General features: G+C 30.2%; 2 long non-coding RNA genes across 2 annotated transcripts; both read right to left on the reverse strand.

Annotated features, from left to right (window-relative positions):
- Nucleotides 1-4,101: 4,101 nt before the first annotated feature.
- On the reverse strand, nucleotides 4,102-4,581 carry LOC114393201. Its single transcript, XR_003662485.1, has 2 exons — nucleotides 4,445-4,581; nucleotides 4,102-4,368 (listed from the first exon to the last, which is right to left on the reverse strand). It is a non-coding gene; the product is annotated as an uncharacterized LOC114393201 (long non-coding RNA).
- Nucleotides 4,582-5,840: 1,259 nt separating this feature from the next.
- LOC114393202 lies at nucleotides 5,841-7,076 on the reverse strand. Its single transcript, XR_003662486.1, has 3 exons — nucleotides 6,763-7,076; nucleotides 6,627-6,690; nucleotides 5,841-5,952 (listed from the first exon to the last, which is right to left on the reverse strand). It is a non-coding gene; the product is annotated as an uncharacterized LOC114393202 (long non-coding RNA).
- Nucleotides 7,077-10,325: the final 3,249 nt, after the last annotated feature.

A 10,325-nucleotide genomic window follows, 5' to 3' on the forward strand; every position in this document is an offset into this window, starting at 1 on the left:
TTGCTGATTTCATTGGGAGTGAATCCAAATCATTCTGATGCAAACAATACTCAGAGATGTTAATTAAATCTCTCCACTTCGAGTAGTGAATGAATTGAGGAGGAACATGTTGCACTCACAGTCTATGTAATCTACTAAGTTTGCCAATAGTGGGTGATGTAATTCTAAATCAGATGCATGTAAGATCTCTTTTAAATACATAAAATGAAGCGAGATAAACTCGGATCTCTTCAAATACACATTATCAGTATATCTTGAAATCTGCAACACCAAGTGTTTGGATCAGCTACCCTGACCTTATGTTTCTGAAAAATTGAAGTGAGATAAACCAGAGTAACCTCCCTCTACGTTTCTCTCACAGGCAGGACATCATGGACTCTTGAGTCCTTAGTTTTAACCAATTACAAGAAACCTATAATCAAATGTCAAAATCTAAAGGGAATAACTCAATTACACGTCATGCAACACTTTACAAGTCGTATTTAAATCAAAATTATAGCAACGAAATATTGTTGAAATAACAAGTGAGTAAAGAAGTCACACGGAATAAGAATAAAAAAATTAAGCAACATATAAATGTAAAGAATCCAAATTTCCTATTAAAATCTAAAGATTTTGGGTTTGATGTGATTTCAAATTAACTTATGTGCTTTACTGTTAATTGAGATCTCTTGAAACTCTCCATTATGAGACAAAGTTATCTCAACCGTGACAAACCCAACATGTATATGCGTTTCTTTTTGGTAGTTCCTTAAATAACCTATTAGAATAAGAGTTTAAGTTGCGTGAGTTTGCCCAAACAATTGAAATTTTTTGTCAAAAAATTTTGCATTTCCAGGCTATAGTTGAGTAACCTCTTTTCTACGGAGAAAGAATAATTTATCCGTACTGCTATTTTGGAGAATGAATTCCCAATCGAAGTACCTGAAAAAAAAAAGTTTTATTTGTCGAGTGTAATCAAACATGTCCGATAAAACTAATGGAGATGGTGACTCTAGTCCCTTGCATATTATATGCAATTCAAATAAGCAAAATTCAGTTAGAGAAATAAATCAGAGAAGTGAGAATTAAAATTAATTACCGCAAAATAACGAAAATAACAAATTAAGGAAGGTATTTAAGACCACCAAAAGAAATAAAGCAAAAGGAAAACACTATTTTGGTGAATACTTTATGTTTCCAGGTTTATATTACACGTAGAATCAATGTTAGATTATTGCATTGGTGCATTAAAATAGAAAGACTTTAGACAAAAGGGTCTTTTAGTGTGAAGAAAAGGAAAGGAAAACAAAATTACTTAAACAAGACAAAATGCGCTCTTTGTTGGATAACATGTCTGACTAGCTAGCCAAATAATTAAACATACCATTACCTGTGCTTCTTGTCCTATCGATTCCATCTAAGATGTCCTTAACCGTTGTTTCTCCTTTTTAAAACAGATGACAAAAGTATAGCTCCTAAATAGCACTTTTAAGTAGGAAACTAGGTTGCATGTGTTGGTTATAAGTTAGTTTAAAACAGGCATAGTATATATGGTATATATACAAATACAAAGTGAATGATGCTGGATAGACATTCTTGTACTAGTCATATATACAAAAATAAATGTATATGAATGTAAAAATCACTTTACACATGCAAAATATCCCTTTGATCCGGTTTCAAAGGCAAACGATACTAACTATATTTGAATTGCATCATAGAAAAAATAAACTATATTTGAATAGCTTGGGCATAAATAGTACACGTCCTACTTGCAAAAACCTATTGCCTTGGCAACTGGATCGATATCATAATTATCTGCGAGAATTGGGTGCACGTGGACGTGGTGGTATTAAGTATAACTAGTGCCCCATATGTATAAAAATTAAGTGGGTCATTTAATATAGCAATAGCATTTTGTATGTTGAAGATGATCATGAATTGGAAAGAGCTTCACATGGCCGACCCAGATGACGATAATGACAGTAAGTGTAGCCGTATATATCTCTGTCGTCAGTAAGACTGATGAAACTGATAAAAAGCAGTAGCACTATTTTTCTTCATATTGGAGAGAGAGAGATACGGTGTTGTTAATTAGCTGTCGGGGGGACCCCAGTTCTGAAGGTTGTAGATGAAAGGTCTATTCCAAATAGGGACATCCATATGGGGCCCTTCTTTATACGCATGCTCAGACTGAGAGTGCAGATCATTGTTTCAAATTATATGAAATTAAGGATGGAGATGGAGCATTTAGATTTTAGACTCTAGCGCTGAAATATAAAATATCTCACTTCGAAGCATTGGATTAGTTCAAATATTAAAGTCTTAATCATCATGATCAACACTCCTCTCAATATATATATATATATATATATATATATATATATATATACATATTGACCTGAAATAAAGTTACTATGCCACTATGTTATAACATGATAACATTATTTCTACAGATATAACTAATGTCAGTATAACAAGTAAACATTATTTACCCATTGTCTTAAAGTGATTTTTTTATTATGCATGTTTTGCAATTTAATCCTTAAATAAAAATAAGATTTTTATTAAGTTTTAAAATTTAATCGTAAGATCAATATGTTTCCCAGATACTTTGTAAGACTGATAACCTCCTAGGGTTCTAGGATCAATATCCCGTGAGATTGATATTTCTTATGATCGATAACTCCCATGACTAATATAAAAAATGAACTCCTCAACCCAAAGGAGCATCAGTCTTTAGGAACATCAATCTTAGGAAGTATCAGTCTTAAGAATTGTTTTGCAAATTTTTCAACAAGGTGAACTGTTTTTTAATTTTAAGAACTTTTTTAGACACTGTACTTAGCCCAACAGTAAGTCGCATTTACTTTTTATTTTCTTTTAGGATAAGTTTATATATATATATATATATATATATATATATATATATATATATATATATAATATGATTTATATATGTGAGAGCACTTTTAGGTGAGAAGAACAAATAACATTCATTAAATTATGATTAAAAATAATAAATAGTTGTGATTAAAATATTTAAAATAAAATTTAATATAATCTTTAAATCTCTAAAAAATGTATCAAATAAATAACATTTTAAAATATCTTAATTATAATTAACCTATGCAAACATTGTCGTGATTATTATCAGTATCTCTCTTATCATCACCGTGGTCTCTCTCTATATAAAAGTAGGAATTCTACACTGTACAAGTTGTCCAGCAAAATAATTACATCAAAACAGAACCAGTGTACCTTAAAACAGAACTTGAGTTCCTTGTGTATGATCTATCCATATTTCTACTACTATGGTTCATCCAAAAATCAACTAGCAAATAACTCCGATTTAGGTATGTATGCACCGAATCAAATTCATATACTAGTCATATTTACTTCTTATAACTAATATTTTTGCTGATATAAGTGGATTAATATTTTTGCTGATATAAATGGATCATATATGTAATTGTGGTCCACCTAGAAGCAATTATTCTAATAGATCTCACTTGAAATATTTTCACTACAAGAATTTTAGAAATTAGCTATAAAAAATTAGTAGCTCATTTGTAGTTAACCTCTAGTAAAAAGAATTAACTACAATTTAGCTACAAAATTGCTATAATATTATTGGTAGCATGAAACAAGTAGCTAATTAACTATGAAAAAAGATTCTACTTAATTTGTAGCTAATTTTAAAAAATTATAGTTATTTTCTAGTTAATTTGTAGTAATATATTGTTTAATTTTCTTTGTTCCAACTATGTTACTAGGTTATTTTCATAGTAATTTTGTAGCTAATTTATAGCTAAAATTTTCTATATCTATAGCAATTTAAAAATTATTTCCTAATTAATTTCTAGCTAATTCATAGTTAAATTGAATATACATATATATATATATATATATATATATATGTATATTTCCTAGTTAATTCCTGACTAATTCATAGTTAAATTATATATATATATATATATATATATATATATATTTATTTAAAAGAAAAATTTATAACATTAACAATAAAAAAGAGAAAATTTTGTAATACTTGAAATGTATCCGTTGAGGCAGAGCCAACAAACTTAAATTTCACTCCCCGGTAACAAAACACCTCCGTTAGAGATATTTAAACACATATTAACATATTCAGAAAAAACCATACAAATAGTTCTTTTACTTGAGTAATTTGTATCGTTTTTTTTGTCATAACATGACCGGTAAGCATGCTCTGATATCATTTCTTCCAACGGTTCCGCGACTTGAATGTCTCCAACTTCTGAAGAGTGAAAGACCCTTCTGCCTCAATCAATTGTTTAGCTTCCTTGGCAATAGGATCATATCTTGGCATATTAACAACTCCAACTTTGCCTCTTCAATCAAACTCTGCATTACATTGCATTATATATATGTAACACTAACTGTCCATAAAATTTGGAGATGCAATTTTGGAGACTTTTACCTCATCAAAATTTGGGAACTCAATCTAAGCAAGATGAGAACATGGTCTTGGTGTCTCCATAAATAATGGAGGTCCTGATGGATATGAATCATCGGGGAATAACCCTGTAGAAGTTGATTCTTTATGCTAGACAATTCATCCTGGTAAATACGAAAAAAAAAATGTTATCTCCACATACTTATACACCAGTACACAGCCTACATATTGAGCCCACAACCCCATACTTTCACTAGTATTATTTTCTAAATGGTCCACATGTTGTGCATACTTCACAAGTATTATTTTCTAAAAGGAAAAATAATATATACTTCAATAATTTCCAAAACAAATGTGTGCGCATGTGTCACTGGAATACATACAGAGAACAAAAATGTAAAAAATTGAACCAAAAGCAACCATTTAACTTCATATGTTCAATCATTATTAAAGACCGGATCAGGCATTCAATTTATTATCTCATAAAGTTCCACATCCTTGCTAATCAGAAGTTCATTGGTGATACTGTAGAAATTATTAGTAAATACCATGTTCATGTATCACACGATAAAATGCATTTAGCACTCGTGGACATTGACTTGATTAATAGCAGCCTGGGAAATAATCTCCAGTCTCCATTAAATCTATCAAGAGACTATATATATGGATGATATATATGCAGAACCTATGTGATATTGATATATTTTTTCTTCGTTTATGAAAAGATGAAAACTTCTGTCAAATTTTTTACTACTGCCACTAATGGAAAGAAGATATAGACTTTCACCAGCATCTATTTGATTTTTCTGCCCAATCCAGTCAACCTAATGTGTAAAAATCATTAAAATATGATAAATAAATGGGGATAAAGTTATATAAAAAAAAAAAACTACTTAAGCATAATGCAGAAACTGTAATAGTACATGTTCAGGATATGCATCATCACCATCAAAATAGAACTCTGGTCTTAGACCTTTGGTTGGATCAAACCCAGGTTTTATCTGTGACACAGTACTTGTGAGTATTATGAGAGCATCTATATCTAAAATTAAGATTTGTTGATACTCCAACATATGTACATAAATCCTGATTCTACTGCCATGGTTACAAAGCAACCAAGGTAAGTAACAAGTTGTAAAAGGAAAGAACTAAGGTAAATACACTCAAGGCAGTTTCACACTTAAGCCAACAACATTCTTCAAATTATAACGAGTTTTCCATTGACAAAACTAAAAAGAAACTAAAAATTATGTATCGGAATCAAATTATAATGCATCTTTGTATCTGAAATATTTGTAACGCATCATCACGTCAGTTTATAGAAATTTGATTGCATGTGGAACTTAGTGAGCAACTTATGCCAATGGTAATCAGTTTTTTTCGTTAAAAAATTGTATCCAATCAAAACTACTTGCCTGCAATTCAAGGGGCAAACAACCATGTAGGGGAAGGATTGTAGCATCAATGCAAGAACCTTCCTCCGGAGCACAAACCTTGTCTACTAACTTAGATACCAACTTCTCTATGTCATCCTTCATGAAGATCATTTGAAACTTATTCAATCATCACATCATATCAGAAACTAAGGAATTTCGGATACAGGTTAATTCTTGAAAACAAATGCGTACGGACACCAAAAAAGGGAAAGAAATCTCAGGAAACTTCAAATAAAAAAAAAGGATTGTTTCCCCTAAATAAGTTATAATCAAAACATGCACTAAGATTTACATTTTGGAGTAGAAAAGTATAGGGTAAATATAACAACAAAATCATGCACCAGATATTAATTGTATAGTTTCAAATGATAAGACTAACTTATTAAACTATCTTCAACCATAAAAAATGACCTGCAACTGGAATTGCCGGCAAGATACAATTGGAGTAAACACTAACCAGCAATCAAATAATCACCACCAAGCAATCATTAAACTAGAAGGAACTTTACCGAGAATTCCGATAAGCTATGCAAACAAAAAACGAAAGATAACCGCATAGTTACGTTGTTATATAGTGTCACCTTACGCCACCAGGGCAACAAACCCAACCTACCAAGATGAAAAGTTAGGCACCAACTGCTTTCACCAGAGTTTAAGTCCTCATACAATTTTTACATCACACTTGGAACAGAGTCTGAATTTGATATTTAAGGATATACTTCCTCTCTAAGGTTGAAAAACATAAAGCAACTCATACTTTAGATATCAACCTCATAAAGTTTCTTTAGACAGCCTGTGGATTCAATGGGGAAGCGCCTCGACAAGAAAAACAACCTACATCATTCTGAGCATGTTAGTGTTCAATGACATAGCAAGGATTGTGCCATTTGAAAGACAACAACTTACCTTCCACCATACAACAAAAATCCAAGAGCAGCAAAGAATGATATAACTGCAAAAGAACATTAAAGCAAAGTTCACAATACTAATTAAACAACGTAATATTGTGGAAATTTAGCCGTTCTTTCCTTCTGGTCAATTTTCAAGACTTAGTCACTTTGGCACTAGACAAGCCACATAATATTGTGGTAATTAACACTTCATGAATAAGTCCCTGTTTATTGAATTGAGAATGAAACACATCAGCTACTGCATCATGATGTTTAAATATGTAAAATGCTCTTTTCCTTTTTCTCAAGCAGTCCTTGATGAGCAGGATCTCAGAGGTTATATATTGACATATGAATAAATTATTAACAGTTTAAGCGATACCTTATAAGATAGCTCCAACTTGTCCTCGTACTTTGTGTTAGCTAATGTATAGTTAATTAGCTACAAATTACCTATGAATTTTATTCCTAGTTAAAATTTCATGTGATATAGCATTTCTTGTGCCTCATTGTACACATGCTTATTTCTTCATATCAATTTTTTTTTAAAAGCTAATAGGAAACTTTCATTAAAGTTCTTCATTATCAGATTGAGTTTAGATCACTCTAACACCATCAAAATCAATAGTCAAAATCGATCTCTCTTTAAAATTAATTAAGTATATACAATTTTTTAATCCCAATTCTCTTATTAATAAATGAATATAGCTGTTATAATTTGTAATTAGTAATTAAATTTATTGAGATTAAAATAAATTTCCTTCATTTGCATAGTTTGGTTTCCCGGCCGGTTCAAATATTTCTCTCCTTCTCCCGTGTTAACATTTTGATAGCCCACCCTAACATCCTAAGGCTAGAAATAGTCTGGTTGAAATTCTTGCTCTTCACTTGTCTACTACACACACGCAAAACCGCTAACATGAAAATGTCAAAAGTAAGTGTAACGTGAATCTTGCTTTGCAATTACGTGGATCAGATTTGTAATACACGTGATGTGAGCTGCTTTGCTCCTACATACACACTTTCAAAATCTTTTGCCTCTTACACTCACAAGTCACAAGCCCTATTTTTTTTTTTTTCATGAATCGAACATAAATACTAGAAAAGTTATTATAACTCACACATTCTAAAATATAAAAAGAACTTACGTGTGAATTATTTTGTTTGATAGGTTTCAAATGTTTTGATGAGGGGCAGTTGGGTGTTAGGATATCCTATCCTTGACATATGTATATTTTGTGATTGTGTAAGGGTGGGTATCATATCCTCTCTCTTAATATTTTTACTATGAAAATTATAAAAATGACCGATATTTGAATAAAAAAAAGATGATAAACATAATGGAAATTGAATCCAAGAGCAATTAAAATATTAAAAAATATAATATTAAATCGTTTTTTAGTTATTTATGAGACTCAATTTTCTTCATATTTGATCTTATTTTTTATTCATATATTTATTGAATTTCATAATTTTTATGTAAGTAAATCTATTGAAATGATTTTTAGGTTTTGAATTAGTAAAAAGAATTCATTTAAAGATACATTCCAAAATTAAAAATAATCATTTTGACTCACTCTAAAAATGTAAAAAATTAAATTAGAGCTTCCAAAACATAAAAAATCAAACATCTAATTTTGCCTAAAAAAAAGGGGTCAATAAAGAAAATTAAAATTAATAATTATTAATTATGTAATTAATAATCTATTTTATTTTATTTTTTGCTTACAGCTTAATAATCGAATATAAAATATTGGTTTCCTCTTGTAAGAAAGCATATCTTTGACATCGCAAAAAGCTAAATCGAAGAGACGAAAGGTAAATAATGAATGGAGTTGGATATTTGATGATGGAGAAGAGAAGACGTTTCCTCGGAGTACAATACAGTGTTCTGTTCCTTAAAAAAGTTATGTGACTGTGAAGCAGTGAAACGATGAGGAATCTATCAATAACCTTCGGTTTATAATCTGTCTTGTTGTTGACACGTGTCGGGTAGCGCTAACTTGTGTCTTGTCGACACAGCCGTTAATAACGTACGGTGCTGTTTTCTCTGTATGACTGTAAGTGTAAGTTATTGGAGCTTTGCCCACTCAAAAGTAGACACGTCGCATCCACTGTGACTTTTGCGATGACAGTTTTAAGATGCCATCCGTCCTTCTGTTTCATTTTTACATATTTTAAGGCAGTTTTTTTTATTTTTAATCTTTGAAAAAAAAACATGTTTTATGTTGTGTAACATTGGTTGGACAGAGATAAGCTACTGAAGACCAAAGTGCAGCTTGCTTGTGACGATTTTAAAGAGAATTATGTTCGTGTTTACAAGGCACCATCACCCCTAAGCCTAATCCATTAATCATTACCAAGGCACCATGGGGGGACATATGAACCAAACCCACAGGAGAAATAAAAAACCTCTCTACCTAAATCTGTAAGAGGGTAAACCTTCTCTATCATTTGAAAAAATAATTACTAATGAAGTCCATGGAGGGTAAACCTCGCCACCAGCACAAGTGTTTTTCTCCCCATAAATATGACTAGCTAAAAAAGGCATAAACCTAGTTAACTGAAAAGACATTTGGTCTAACTGATCACAACTTCTTTCCTCTTGCAATTCGTTCAGCAATTTGTAATCAAAATACCAAACTATCACTCTCACCGCAAAAGTTACAATGTACAAAGGAATTGAATTTTATGTATGTTTAAAAAAGGAAGCGAGATACCTTTCATGATTATCCCATTTCATGTACACATTTATTATTCATAATTTATCATTTACTTACTTTTGAAAATCATTCACAATCACAAGTAATAACTATCTAATTAATATCTAATTTTTTGAGATGATAATTATTACATCTAACTAAAATAAAGACAATTAAGACAAATGGTGCAAAATGTCTTTTTTTCAACTATTATATGTTAACACTAAAACAAATACATGTGTAGAATTATTTTGAATTTCATTTACAATTTTTTATATTCAGTTTTTTACGCCCACTTATATATATTTTTTTCATTTTATCCCATTTAATTATTATTATATTTATAATTTCTTTCTTTTTTTTCTTTCCATTTCTCTTTTCACTTCATACGTATACACCTAAGTTGCCTTAAATTACTATTATATGATAAAATACATTTTTAATCCTTGAATTATTAAAAAAACGAGATTATTCTCTGTATTTTTACTTTGATCAATTTGATCATTGAACTTATGAAAAATAGTGGTTTTCAATTTGCCCCTTCTCACAAACGGTTTTCACCCCAAAGAAGGATGAAAAATCATTATTTTTGTAAAGTTTAGAGATCAAATTAATCAAAGTTAAAGTTTGGGGACTAAAATCAAATTTCACCCAAATTACAAGACTAAAAATCTATTTTATTGATTGAAATTTGTATTCATTTAGTAGAATTTTATTTAAAAATAGTTTACGTACATAAATTTACTAGCCAAAAGTAATAAAAAAAATCACACATAAATTACACCTACTAAATTATTCTATAGAAAATTTACTACTTTAACAATTCATTTATTTATTAGTATGGAATTTGAGTCTTATGAATGAAAAAAAAGTAATT

The sequence above is a fragment of the Glycine soja genome, chromosome 17, assembly GCF_004193775.1.
Source record: "Glycine soja cultivar W05 chromosome 17, ASM419377v2, whole genome shotgun sequence".
In the NCBI taxonomy this organism is placed as follows: Eukaryota; Viridiplantae; Streptophyta; class Magnoliopsida; order Fabales; family Fabaceae; genus Glycine; species Glycine soja.